A 13784-nucleotide genomic window follows, 5' to 3' on the forward strand; every position below is an offset into this window, starting at 1 on the left:
ACAGCCACAAGGGGCAGTACCCTCCATGGAAAAGGAGGCTAGAGGGCAAGATCAAAGTAGCACGAAGGGAGGTTAGCCAACTAACGGAGTTGCAGAAAGGCGCGACAAAGAAGGTGCATAAGAAATACAGCAAGCTGTCCACACCTGAGGCCTTGGAAACTGCCAAGCAAAGACTCACAGCCTTGGCCAGCCACCTGAGGAGGTACACCAGAGAGATAGAAGGCAGGAGAATAAACCAGCCGTTCTCCACAGAACCAGCAAAGGTGTACTCTCAGTGGCAAGGGAACAATAAGAGAACAGCACCACCAAGGCTGGAGACGGAGCAATACTGGAAGAGCATATGGGAGAAGGACGCAACTGTGGAATTACAGGGATTATTTTACATAACCATCATCTTTATCATTGCATTAATTATCATTTCATCCAAGCATTTATTGAAGTTGCTGGCATTATGTGATAATTTGTATTACAGGGGTTATCATAATCAAATATTAACATGTTTATTACAGGTGCAGTTATAACCACTTTAAATCGTTGAGTTAAATCTATAATCTTAAAAGCTTATATGCTGAGTATATTGTTACAGTAAAATAGTAGCTGAGCAAAGGCCTGAATGTATTCAGCTTCTTGTTGCATTTGAGTCTGCCTAGCAACAGGTGACAGAAGGAGGACAAGTTCATGGGGACCTCAAAGGCCTGAGATCATCACCATATTTGAAAGAGGATGCCAGAAAGAGGAACTTCTGTGTCTGCATTTATTTCTTAGAATAGATCATTATCTGTAGAGGAGGCAAACAATGTTCTTAAGATGCAAATTATGTGCTTGTAAACGCAAGAGGGGGCGTTATAATACCCTGATGGTATAAAAGCAATCTGAAGTGTATTTTTGGACGGGGATTTACAACTGATGTTTTGCAGTTTACATCTCCCCACGCTGCGTGTATTCATTAAAATCAATTGTTTGACCGACCTCTTCTGGACCATCATTGTTTTACTCTCGTCCTCAATTTCATACCCGTAACATTTGGTGCATTGGCCGGGATTGAGGGGAGAGAGACTTGGAGATTGAGACCGAGAGGGTCCGAGGCGCTCGAACGGGCAGACACGAGTCAGTGGTCGAAGTGAGTGGACATAAGCCGGCTTATTCAAAGATAAGGCACTACCTGTTGAATTATTTCCAAAATGTGCCAGATTGGATATTGCAAAATTAAAAGTTTACTCACTGAAATTACTGGTAAATGTCTGTTTTGATTTTGGTGAAAATCTCATGAGAATTGAAATTGAAGTAATGATAATGAAACGTTAAGTGACAGTACTGATTAAAGAAAAGCAGTTGGACTGCTAAGTAAATAAAAGCAGTTGGACTGCTAAGTGAATTTAGAAGAATAGGTAATTGGTTATTTTTAATTGGTGAGACGGTTGGACCGGCTTCGGTCATATACTTAATGTGAAGTTATGATGGTTGTTTTAAATGAAGGTAAATTTCTGTAGAACGGCAGTTGGACTGCTAAGAAGTGCATTGTTTGGAGGTGATGCTCCAAATTTCCTGACGACGGTCAGGATTTTCCTTTGGAAGGGATAGTCCGATTGGCAATCGTGGAGAACTTGGGAACCTCCAAAATAGCTACTGATTGGATCAGTTTACCGTTTGGAACGGTATTTGCACTTTTTTGGGTAGTAAAGCTTGGAGCTTGGGCGTTGGACGCTTTTAAATTGAGTTAGGGATTTTAGAGATTAGACCAGAGACAGGTTGGACCTGATACTGGGTAATTGATCACAAAAAACTTGGAGTTTATCCCTTGGAGGGTTAATTTAAATTTGTCAAAATTCTGTAGGTTGTGCAATCTCAGGCCTGATAATTGTTGTTATTGTAATTATAAGACGTCTTTGTAATATAAAGTAAGAGGTTTGGTGTGAAAGGAGTCTGACCCAGCACTGAGCTGAAGTGCTGATGCCATTTTTAGACGGAGTGTGTGTGAAAATGCAAATGAGGCAGCTGCGAGGTCCCTAGAGTTTTAGGAAGTTATAGAGACGGCTACACATTGCTGAATCCTGTATTTAAGACGCTGGTTTTGTTTATTACAATACTGTAAGTAAAGTTTTATTTCTTGCCATGACTGTATGACTGTTTGCTGGGTTTTGAGATAGGATACATAAACTGTTGATACTTAGGACCGTTATTTGGGGTCTGAAAACTGAAATTGACTTTGAAACAATTTCATTAATACATATGTCTGTAAGTGATGTCTCTTTTGGTGGGTCCAAGTAAGATGTTTTAGGATTTTTAGATGGGTTTTGTTTTAGTTTGAGATAATATACACAGTTACATTTGGTGTTTCTCAGGTATTGTGGTTGACTTTGAGTGATACATATAGGTGTAAGTCGTTTGATGTTTGTTGGGCAAAGGAGGACTTTAGAAGATTGTAAGTGGTTTTTCTTTTAGTCCAATAATATATAAGGAGTTATATTTGACAGACTTGTTTACATTTTGGCTTTATGTTAATATAGGTTGCAGCGGGCACAGAGGAAACACAGCACAACATCTTAAGGGTTTAAAATAATAATGAATAAATGAATGAAGTTAAATGAATGAAGTTTCTTATGGGTTTTTGTGTGTTTTTAGGGATAGTTTTTGTGGGTTTTTAGGGGGAGTGTGTGTTTGTGTGTGTCAAACGGGAGATAACATGAAAACAGAGGAATTAGAGACTAGAATGTCCTAGAAAGCAATAAAATGCAAATTAGGAAGCTGTGAACGGGTTAAACCACGGTTGGTTTCACAAATAATGCTGCATAGAAAGTTGAATGCATGTGTTTAAGATGCCATTTGTGTTTATTAGAGGACATGAATAAATAAATACAGTTCTGAGTTGCTGTAGTGGATGTATAGTAATTGACTGAGTTTTGATATATAAGGTATATATAAAAAAAAAAAAACCCCAGCACGCCCCTGCGGGCGGTTTATCCTTCAAGCTCGGGTCCTCTACCAGAGGCCTGGGAGCTTGAGGGTCCTGCGCAGTATCTTAGCTGTTCCCAGGACTGCGCTCTTCTGGACAGAGATCTCCGATGTTGTTCCCGGGATCTGCTGGAGCCACTCGCCTAGCTTGGGAGTCACCGCACCTAGTGCTCTGATTACCACGGGGACCACCGTTACCTTCACCCTCCACATTCTCTCGAGCTCTTCTCTGAGCCCTTGGTATTTCTCCAGCTTCTCGTGTTCCTTCTTCCTGATATTGCTGTCATTCGGAACCGCTACATCGATCACTACAGCCGTCTTCTTCTGTTTGTCTACCACCACTATGTCCGGTTGGTTAGCCACCACCATTTTGTCCGTCTGCATCTGGAAGTCCCACAGGATCTTAGCTCGGTCATTCTCCATCACCCTTGGGGGCATCTCCCATTTTGACCTCCATGGTCTGGTTTTTAAGCCATAATTTGTATTTACTGCAGGTCCTGATAGCTCATTGTAGGCCTGTTGCATATAAGCATGTTTAGGTATTTCCCTTTTTAAATTTGTTCTTAACGTATATATATATATATATATATACATTGAGTGCACTGTATATACCGAAGACTAAAATATTACTTTCAATAGCAACTTGTTTTCAGAAATAAAGGCTGTGGTGTTTTATTTTTCCAGTTATGCGTGTGCTGTGAGAATGATTAGAGGTTTCAATTGTTCTTATTTCATTTGCTCCTTCTGAGTTTGAAAAGCATGCCTGTAAAATACTCTTAGGAAAGCGTATTTTGAGTGATTTTAACTGTGTGAATGCTGTCAGTATTTGATTTGAGTGACTCTGTGTGATTTGTACCAAATAGTAAATAAGTAATAACAACACTAGGGAGGTTTATAGTAGAATGAGTGAAAAGTGGGAGGTTGAGAGAAGAGGCAGTGTGTGTGAGACGATTATGAAAGTATTGGGTGAATGATGTCACAAAAACTGACAAATGCAAAAACTTGGTATATTTAAAAGTGTGTGTGAGAAGAGGGTGTATTGTTTTTAGACCAAGACTTAGTAAAACTAAAGAGGGTTTATAGACTGTAAATATGAAAAAACAAGTGTTTGATTAATCTGTAGAAACAGGAAAGAGAAACAGGAAATACTGTGCTGCTGTGTTTGTGAGAGGAAGGTGTGTGTGTGACTGATGATGTCAGGGGAGCACCCAGAGAAATAGACAGACGAGTTAAATTCTAAGAAGATGAAGCAAATGCATGTTTTAAGAAAAGTAATAAAATTATATTAATTACAGGTTTTAGAAAAGAGACAGACCGAGAGATATAAATACATGAACTAACAATTACATTAATGAATTGAAAACGCACGTACACGAATTGTTACATGTGAAATTATTGTTGGAAAGTTTAATACACACATGAAATAAAGAAAGCAGTTTACACTCCTTTAATTTCGAGAACCAGTGTGTCCCCCAGACCTGATAACATCCTTGCCCAGTTGGCCCCTGTATCAGGCGAGCATGGAAGGCTGGACAGCCCATGACGGGTAAGATCCCACCTCGAAACCCTGGGACAACCTAAGGCAAGGCGCAGTCACGATTGCTTGAACCTAAGTCCCGGAGTGACCTTGGAGTCACTGGAGGAGACGGGACTTAAAGGGTGAACCCGCTGGGCACAGGCGGAGGGGAAATGTCATTAACAATGACCAGTGATGAGCCAAAGAGAGAAAACACACCCTGTCAAAAGGAGTCTGAAACACTGCAAAAGAAACATTTACAAGATCACAAAGATCACAAAGAAGCATTTATAAAAATCACACATACAAACAGAAAATGCACTAACCTTACAGAGATAAGCTCATGAAGAGTAATGCACAGATAGTGATTAAAACCTGGCTAAGAACACAAACATACGTAATTAAATCAGCTTGTTAATTTCATGAGTGTTAAAATGGTGTGAATGTTGAAGAAAATACACTTAAAACACACTTGGATAAAATAGAGTTGTGGAATAACTCAAAAGAAGCTGCATGACAAGGGAGTGAGTTATGCAAAAAACAACAACAAAAAAAACAAATGAATGATCTCATTTTGCTGATGTGGAGAATCTGATTATTCGTGCGGGAGTCTCGAATATTGGAAATATGATGTGTGAATGCATGTGAGTGAGTGTGTGACTGGACCAAGGTGGGGATGAATAAAATGTTGGCAAACAGGAGGAGTGGAAGACTTAATTCTGGGGATGTTGATGTTTGCTTGGAGGGAATTTTTGTTTTATTTACTGGGGTTGGATTATGTTATTACATTATAAAATGCTAAATGCTAAAAGGGAAACATTTTTTGATATAACTCATGTTACCATTAACTGAAGAAACACATGACTGATAACTGTTCTGTTTTAAGTTTAGTCTTTGTTGTAACACAGATTGGATCATGAAGGGGGAGAGTTGAGTATGAAATGTAAAGTACAGGTGTTGTTTCCAGGAAATTTCAAGGATCCAGACTTTTGCATGGAGCAAGGAGTTTGAGAAGATTTGACATGATGAGTAAATTGATTTTATTCCTTAAACACAGGTTTACAGGGCTGGAGCAGATCTACCCGAGAGGAGGATGGCTGAGGTGTTTGGAGAGATGATATGACTAACCTTTTTCCTTTAATTTACTAAGCCCGGGTGATGCATTTTGAGTTTTTGAGTTTTTATTTATTTGGACACATCTGATGTGTCCAAATATAAAGGGGGAATTTAAGGGGTAATTTGAAATGGGTTCTAGGATCATTTTATGACTTTTAGGGTTGTTGATAATTTAGATATGGTAAAACTGAGGCAGAAATTGTTAGTTTTAAATAAAGTTATTTTAAAGTAAAATGAACTGAATCCTGTTTAGAAGATAAAATGCTGTGTTCATGAGAAGCTGTACACCAAATTTAAAGGGAAATTGTGGGACATTTTTCAATAAAAGATATGTTTGGGGAAAACTAGTAAAGATTTTAGGAGTAGAAAATGTTTGATTTCTTTTTGATTTCTAGAATAAGTGGTTATAATGCAGGCTTACACATACAGATATTACATAGATTTATTTCTAGGGTAGAGGAGAGAGCTTCTTAAGAGAGTGTTAAAAGTGTCGCTGACTCAAATGAATAATATTGGAGATTATATATGTAGAAATGATTTTTTTCTTACACATTGCAATTGTGCTCATTAACAGAGTTGATGTTCGGTCCATTTAAGGTCACAAGCTTCGACGAGCGCGATGTCTCAGTCGATATATTGCGGGGGACTTGGAGCAACAGAAGGATAAACAGCATTCACGCTTACAAACACACATGATTTAAATATAGGCGAGGCCAAAGGCCTGGACTTGATGTAGCTTTTAACTGTATAGCTCCTAACTTGCAGAGATGGCGTGGAGTGTAGTGAATGAATGCAAAACATGCTTACAGACACAAACATGACATAGATTTATTTTATAGGGTAAAGGTGGAACACATGGTGCTTTGGTTCTGCTTAGCAACTACTGAGACGGTGAAACAAAATGTTGTAGATAATGGAAACTTGTCTAACTGGCATTAACAGTAACTTTTGCATGTTATGTATATGCTTGAAGCAAAAAGAGGCGTAAATCCTGATAGAAATTTTGAAGTGTGCTTTCTAGCGCAGATTTAGGCTGACATGGGGATGGTGTATATTTTACCCAGGGTGTGTTTAATAGAACTAAAAGCGTTGCTCACGCACATAAAGAGTATTGAGATTAAGTAAAGTTAATATAAAGGACAGAGCCCAGAACATGATATTGTGAACCAAGTTTGAATAATTAAAGGAACATTAGATGAACACAGTAGATTAGTGAGGTGTAGCAGAGAGAGGCTGTTTGTTTTCTATCCCTTACAGGAGAAGATTTCCACAAGAGAGGGACCCAGAAAAGGAGCAGAGACCACTTAAGCATGAAGTGTTTTCAAGTGGGGGATGGTGTTTTATTACTGGACCACCTAGATGACATGAGGTTATTGTCTGATTTGCTGAGTCAGGGGACGGCTAGAGAGGGTCAGAGCGAAGGCAGTGGACCTGGGAATGGTGGTTTCGGGGCCCATGATGCTATTAAGGGATCCAGAGGTGACAGAGTGGGTCGAAGAGTGACACAAGAAAATGGTGTAGTGACGTCTCTGGAAGAGACGTCAAGAGAGGGAATTGTGGAATTACAGGGATTATTTTACATAACCACCATCTTTATTATTGCATTAATTATCATTTCATCCAAGCATTTATTGAAGTTGCTGGCCTTATGTTATAATTTGTATTACAGGTGTTATCATAATCAAATATTAACATGTTTATTACAGGTGCAGTTATAACCACTTTAAATCGTTGAGTTAAATCTATAATCTTAAAAGCTTATATGCTGAGTATATTGTTACAGTAAAATAGTAGCTGAGCAAAGGCCTGAATGTATTCAGCTTCTTGTTGCATTTGAGTCTGCCTAGCAACAGGTGACGCAAAGAGGAGGACAAGTCCATGGGGACCTCACCACCATATTTGGATGGATGCCAGAAAGGGGAACTTCTGCATCTGCATTTATCTCTTAGAATAGATCATTATCTGTAGAGGAGGCAAACAATGTTCTCAAGATGCAAATTATGTGCTTGTAAACGCAAGATGGGGCGTTATAATACCCTGATGTTATAAAAGCAATCTGAAGTGTATTTTTGGACAGGGATTTACAACTGATGGTTTGCAGTGTACGTCTCCCCACGCTGCGTGTATTCATTAAAATCAATTGTTTGACCGACCTCTTCTGGACCATCATTGTTTTACTCTCGTCCTCAATTTCGGACCCGTAACAAGACTAACATTCAGTGATCATGTGTTCAGACTCATAATGATTACTCTCATAAATCCTGATCTTTGTATTTACTGTGTGTTGGATCAATAACTGAGATTCATCGTATCACACAGCTGTGCTGCTGCTGCTGCTGGTGATGTCAGCACATCTGGAACAATACGAGGTATCTGCTACCAGACTGAGCAGGACGTGAGACCTGTGGACTGTTTAAAGCTGTCCCTCCACAGGTCACTCAGACCTGATCCACACCTCAGTGAGATTCTCTGACTTCCTCAGTAGAGACAGAAACCATTCAGATCTGGGACGATCAGCTGACTGATGATGTCACACAGACTGTGTTTTTCAGGAACAGTGATTCTGATGTGAGCCTGCTAGCTGACAGCAGACCTGATGAAACCACATGTTGACATCTGTGAGGACAGACTGGACTCTTTGACTGCACCTTGGTTCTCCTCAGAGGTCTGTACAGGAGCATGTCCACCCCACTGAAGATCTCAGTCACTGTGAAACATAGAAACCTGCTTGTGTGGCCTCTGCCTCACATGTAGATGCAGCTACAGGTTTCTCTGTCAGTCAGACTGAAACAGTGTCCTGTTGCTGCATCATTCAGCTCTGTGCCCCAGTCAGCATCACTGTGTCTACCAGTGTCAGTGTTTCTTTTCCTGTAACACTCAGCACAGGCTCAGCTGGTATCCAGTGTTGGACTTTCAGCTGCTGTGATAGATCCTCTAACATAGATCAGCTCTGCTACATGTTGTTAGATCAGTGCAGCTGCCTGTCATGTCCTGATGTTTCTCTGGGTCAGCAGCTTCTCCATCAGAGGTTCACATGGAGCTGATCCAGTATCTCCAGTAACTGTGTTCTGTGCCTCACTGGTTCATCCTTCTGTCTGTGTGACGTCAGTCAGATGTTAAACTCTGTAATCTTCACTGTGTCACAGAGTTCAGTGAGTCCCGTTATTCACAGGATCAATCAGATCATCAGAGAACAGCTGATCAGCAATCAGTGGTGCCAACAGCGCCTCCTGTGGTGAGAGGATGCAATAATGCAATGTAGCATTTTACACTGAACACTTGCAGTCATGGAAACTGTCTGTTGGATCTGTGTGACGTTGCTTTCTTGTGTTGCTTTCTTGGTTAGAGTTCCTCACAAATGTCCAGATGATTCTTCTAATGAGGCGTCGACCATGTTTTCAGTTCTTTGGAAGAAAACATCGCCCTTTGCCATCCTTACTTTTCTTTGACTTCTTCAAATGCAGCTGAACTCCAGCTGGTATTTGATTGGACTCTGCAGCTGTTTCTGGTCATCAGTTCATTCCTGCAAACCTCTGAACCTGAACAACAATGATGCTGCATTGCTGGCTGATCCCAAAAGGTTGATTCTGTTCATCTGATCGTTTTCAGAAACGTTTGCTCACTGATCAGGTGACTTCTTCAGTCTCAGCTGACTGCAGCTTTACAACCTTACAAACAGCACATTTGCACAATGACTGAAACCAGCAGCACCTGATATATATGATACTAATATAATACATATACATATATAATCCATACTAATGATGAAGGAACTGAGCTCACAGTGTTCATTCAGTGAACTACTCAGTTTATTTTGGGCCTCAGAAATGCTCACTCTGTTTGTACATCACTGTCAGCAATAGACTCATTCTGCTGTGTGGACAGGAACACATGTGACATCACTTCCTGTTTGTTTGTGACTGAAGAGGAAGAAGTTTACAAGGAATCATTGAGAAGAGTTTCAAACATCAACTGATTGAATCCATGAATGTGAAAACGTGTTTGTGAGTGAAAGAGACAGACATGTACAGACTGAACTATCTGTTCAACAGTCAGAGTGTTTCTCTAACAGGAGACACTCTTTACACTCAGCACAGGGACACTGAGGAACCAGGATAGAACCCAAACCCAGGATAAAGAGTTTGAGTGAATGTGGTGTTGAAGGTGTGGAGGTGGATCAGAGTGTCAGAGGAGACTCTGTAGAAGGACAGAGTGCCAGCAGGACAGTCCACATACACTGCTGCTCTGTTAGAGACAGAGGAGGAGGAGGAGGAGGAGGAGGAGATGGGTGTTTGTCTCTTATTGTGCCAGACACAACAAGGACCATCATCACAACAGTTCAGACTCCAGGACTGATCATTGTATCCAAACACACAGTCATTACTGTCTCCTTTCCTTCTGATGCTTCTGTAACTCACTGATATATTAACGTTTCCTCTCCACTCGACCTCCCAGTAACAGCGACCAGTCAAACCATTTCTACACAGCAGCTGAGGAACATCAAATCTGTCTGGATGATCAGGATATGACTGACCCTCCTCCACATGTGTCACCTTCCTGTTGTTGTCAGACAGTTGGAGGTTTGTGTTCACTGTGTTTGTGTCGATTGTGAGTTGACAGGAATCTGATGGAGAGAACAAACACAATCCAGCTGCAGTTATTGATCCATCATCTGTTCATTGATTGACACTTTGATGATGACTCCTGACATGATGAAGATGGTTGAATGTGTGCTGCTTTGTTTTCATGAATCCCATTAAAAACACACTTACACTTCCTCAGACCTGGTCTCAACCATCGGACTCCAGCAGGCTCCACCCTGAAAGGAGGAGGGGTCAGAGCAGCACAGTCAGCATGCACACATGGACATTACATGGCTCTCATACACACACTGTTACACACTGATAAAGGAACAGTCCAACATTTTCACAGATACACTTCAATCCATCCGTGGATCAAACTGCTGATGATTTTGACTGATCCTAGATCAGTTCATCACTGAATTGAATGAAATATGACTGATTCAAACTGTCACCTTCATCATCTTTATATTCCTCTCCTGTTTAGGAGGAAAGGACACCTCCCTGCCTTCGCTGCCAGCTGGTTTTCTCCTCTTGGAAACACATTTAACATGGCTGACACTTTATTAGGTACACAGTGGCCACTGTCTCAGGTACAGTACATCTGTGACCTAATAAAGTGGCAGTCACTTGTTTATGAGCCATCTCCCTTCAGCTTTTTTAGCCGACCTGTTTACCTCCAACTTTGTATCAGCAGCAGCGACACAGACGAGTCCGACAGGAGCAACAATCCCACCACAACTTCTCCAGAAATGACCTCGTCTGGTTTCATTATTTTATTTCCACACAGAACAGACTGGACGTTATCAGCACACAGAAATCACATGAACTTGTGCATTAAAACATGTTAGTGGATTATCCACCAATAAATGAGGAGATATTGGACGTGTTAACAGACGACAGATTGGGCCTGGGTCTGTGATACTGTTAGCAAACACAGAATATTAACCAGGAACAACTCATTCATTTCCATCATTTAAGTTGGCTGATACAAACCACACCTCATCTCCTAATGCACTGAGCTTTCCTTATCTCTGACTCTGACTGACTGCTGGCTCCATGGTGTTGCTCCCCCTGCTGAGAAGGTGCAAACAGCTGCCTTCTTTCAGTCACATACATCAGTCTGTCCACTGTCATTCTTCAATGACTTTCCCTACATGAGATGTTAGAGCTGTAGGCTCTAACACAGGGGTGTCAAACGTACGGCCCGCGGGCCAGATCAGGCCCGCATATGGGTTTAATCCGGCCCGTGAGATGATTTTGTAAAGTATAAAAATGAGCTGCATTTTTTCAATAAAGAAGCTGCTGTTCCAATTGTGTCCATTGGATGGCGCAATAGCAATTGTGAGCTACTTTGCCTGCGAAATTGAAACCTGATGTGCTTTGGCACCCTCATTGCCCCAATATGTCTCTGTCAAAAAAGAGAAAAGTGGATGCAGAGTGTTCCAAGAAAAATGGTCATCCTCCTATTTATTCACGGAAGTGAATGGGAAAGCTGTATGTTTGGTGTGTTCCCAGCATGTTGCAGTGCTGAAAGAATAGAAATGAAAAAAAGAAACCATTGGCGGGTCTGAAGAAACAGCAGTCTGTGTTTACTCACAGCCGAGACATCAGTGATGCTGCAGTGAAAGCTAGCTACCTCACTGCTAACGAAATTGCACTAGCTTCAAAACCATTTAGTGAGGGTGAATTTGTAAAAACATGTATGATGAAGGCATCGGAGATTGCGTGCCCTGAAAAGCGCCAGGCCTGTGCAAATATCAGCCTGACAAGAAACACAGTTGCCGACAGGATTTCTGATCTTTCAGCGGATTTGGACAGCCAGGAGAAGCAAAAAGTAAAGTCATTTATTGTGTTTTCAGTTGCAAATGATGAAGGCACGGACATTACAGATGTTGCACAACTGGCAATTTTCATCCGCGAAGTTGATGACACATTGACCGTCACCGAGGAGTTCGTGGAGTTGGTGCCGATGACAGATACAACGACCGCAGCTGATATTTTCACCGCACTCGTCGGCGCTGGACAGGGTCGGAGTGGACCGGTCCCGCGCTGTCAGCCTGGCTACAGATGATGCGCCCTCAATGATCGGGAAGAAAGCAGGCGTTGTAAAAAAGTTCAGAGATAAAGTGCAATCTGCAAATGGAGGACGTGATTTTGGGACTTTTCACTGTATTTTGCACCAGGAGGCTTTGTGTTGCAAGTCACTGAAAATGGATAACGTCATGAAGGTGGTCATCCAAACTGTTAATTTCATCTGATCCAGAAGCCTCAATCACCGTCAGTTTGACAGTCTCCTCAGACAGAAAGACCACATCTATGGCCTGCCATACCACACTGAGGTAAGATGGTTGAGCCGAGGTGCTGTACTGAGGCGTTTCTTTGATTTACGAGAAGAAATTGAACAGTTTATGGAAGAAAAGGGCAAACCAGTGTTAGAATTTCATTCCGCAGAATGGATGAAGGACCTTGCATTTATGGTGGATGTTACAGAGCACCTGAATAACTTGAACAAACAGCTGCAAGGACGCAACAAAGTTGTCACGCAGTATTATGACAGCATACGTTCTTTCAAGGTGAAGCTGTTACTGTGGGAGACGCAGCTCGCTGGTGGTGATGCAGCTCACTTCCCCTGTCTGAAAAATGTGTGCACGATCCAAAGTGTGGCAGATATGAAGCAGTTCAAAGATAAAATAACGGGACTGTTACTAGAGTTTGAGCAACGATTTCAGATTTTTGGTGAACTGGAGAAAGACTTCAAAGTTTTTGCTCGCCGCTCACCGTGAATCCTCTGATCTGCCCGTCAGGATCCAACTTGAAATAATAGACTTGCAGTGTGACTCGGATTTGAAGGGCAAATTTGCCGCAGCTGGCTTGAACACACTTTATCAGAATCTCTTGCCAGGTTACCCCAACTTGACAGCCCTCGCTGCAAAACTGTTGTGCATGTTCAGAACCACGTATCTTTGTGAGCAGGTTTTCTCTGTAATGAGCATAAATAAAACAAAACTGCGCTCAAGGCTCACGCACAGGCACTTGAATCACATCCTGAAGTTAGCTGCTGCTCAGGATGTGAAGCCTGATATTGATGAGCTGGTGAAAGCTAAAAGATGCCAGGTATCAGGAGTCAAACTATGCAACCCCACTGAAAGTGCTGCATGAGACACCCTGATGTAGTTCTGTGACCTGTGAATCACTGAGGCACTGTGTGCTTGTGTGTTCTTTGTCCTCAGAATTTTCAAATAACTTGTGTTTTATGATTAGTAGCTATGTTGTGCCTGTACTATTTTGAACATACTGTCCACAGGCTCTAGCTTTATTTTTATGTTGATCGTATTAAAACAAAGAAAACAATCTGAAGTTGTTGTTTTTAAGTTATATATACAATGATTTTACCAGTCCGGCCCACTTGAGAATAAACTTTTCTCCATGTGGCCCCTGAACTAAAATGAGTTTGACACCCCTGCTCTAACATCTCATGTATAACCTGAGGTCTTAGTGGGGTCTTTCCCTGCTTTCACAGTTCTTTCCAGCTTCCTGATATATTCTATTATAGAAGAGCAGCAGAGCATCCTCCAACTGCTGCATCATGATGTAACACACCTGATCCTTCCCAGCTG

The 13784-nt window shown here is 41.4% G+C and overlaps 1 pseudogene; it reads right to left on the reverse strand.

Moving 5' to 3' along the window:
* The window catches only part of LOC120435241, a 139821-nt pseudogene that overhangs the window by 5234 nt on the left and 120803 nt on the right, over positions 1–13784 (reverse strand).

This window comes from Oreochromis aureus, linkage group 3 (genome assembly GCF_013358895.1).
Source record: "Oreochromis aureus strain Israel breed Guangdong linkage group 3, ZZ_aureus, whole genome shotgun sequence".
Classification (NCBI taxonomy): Eukaryota; Metazoa; Chordata; class Actinopteri; order Cichliformes; family Cichlidae; genus Oreochromis; species Oreochromis aureus.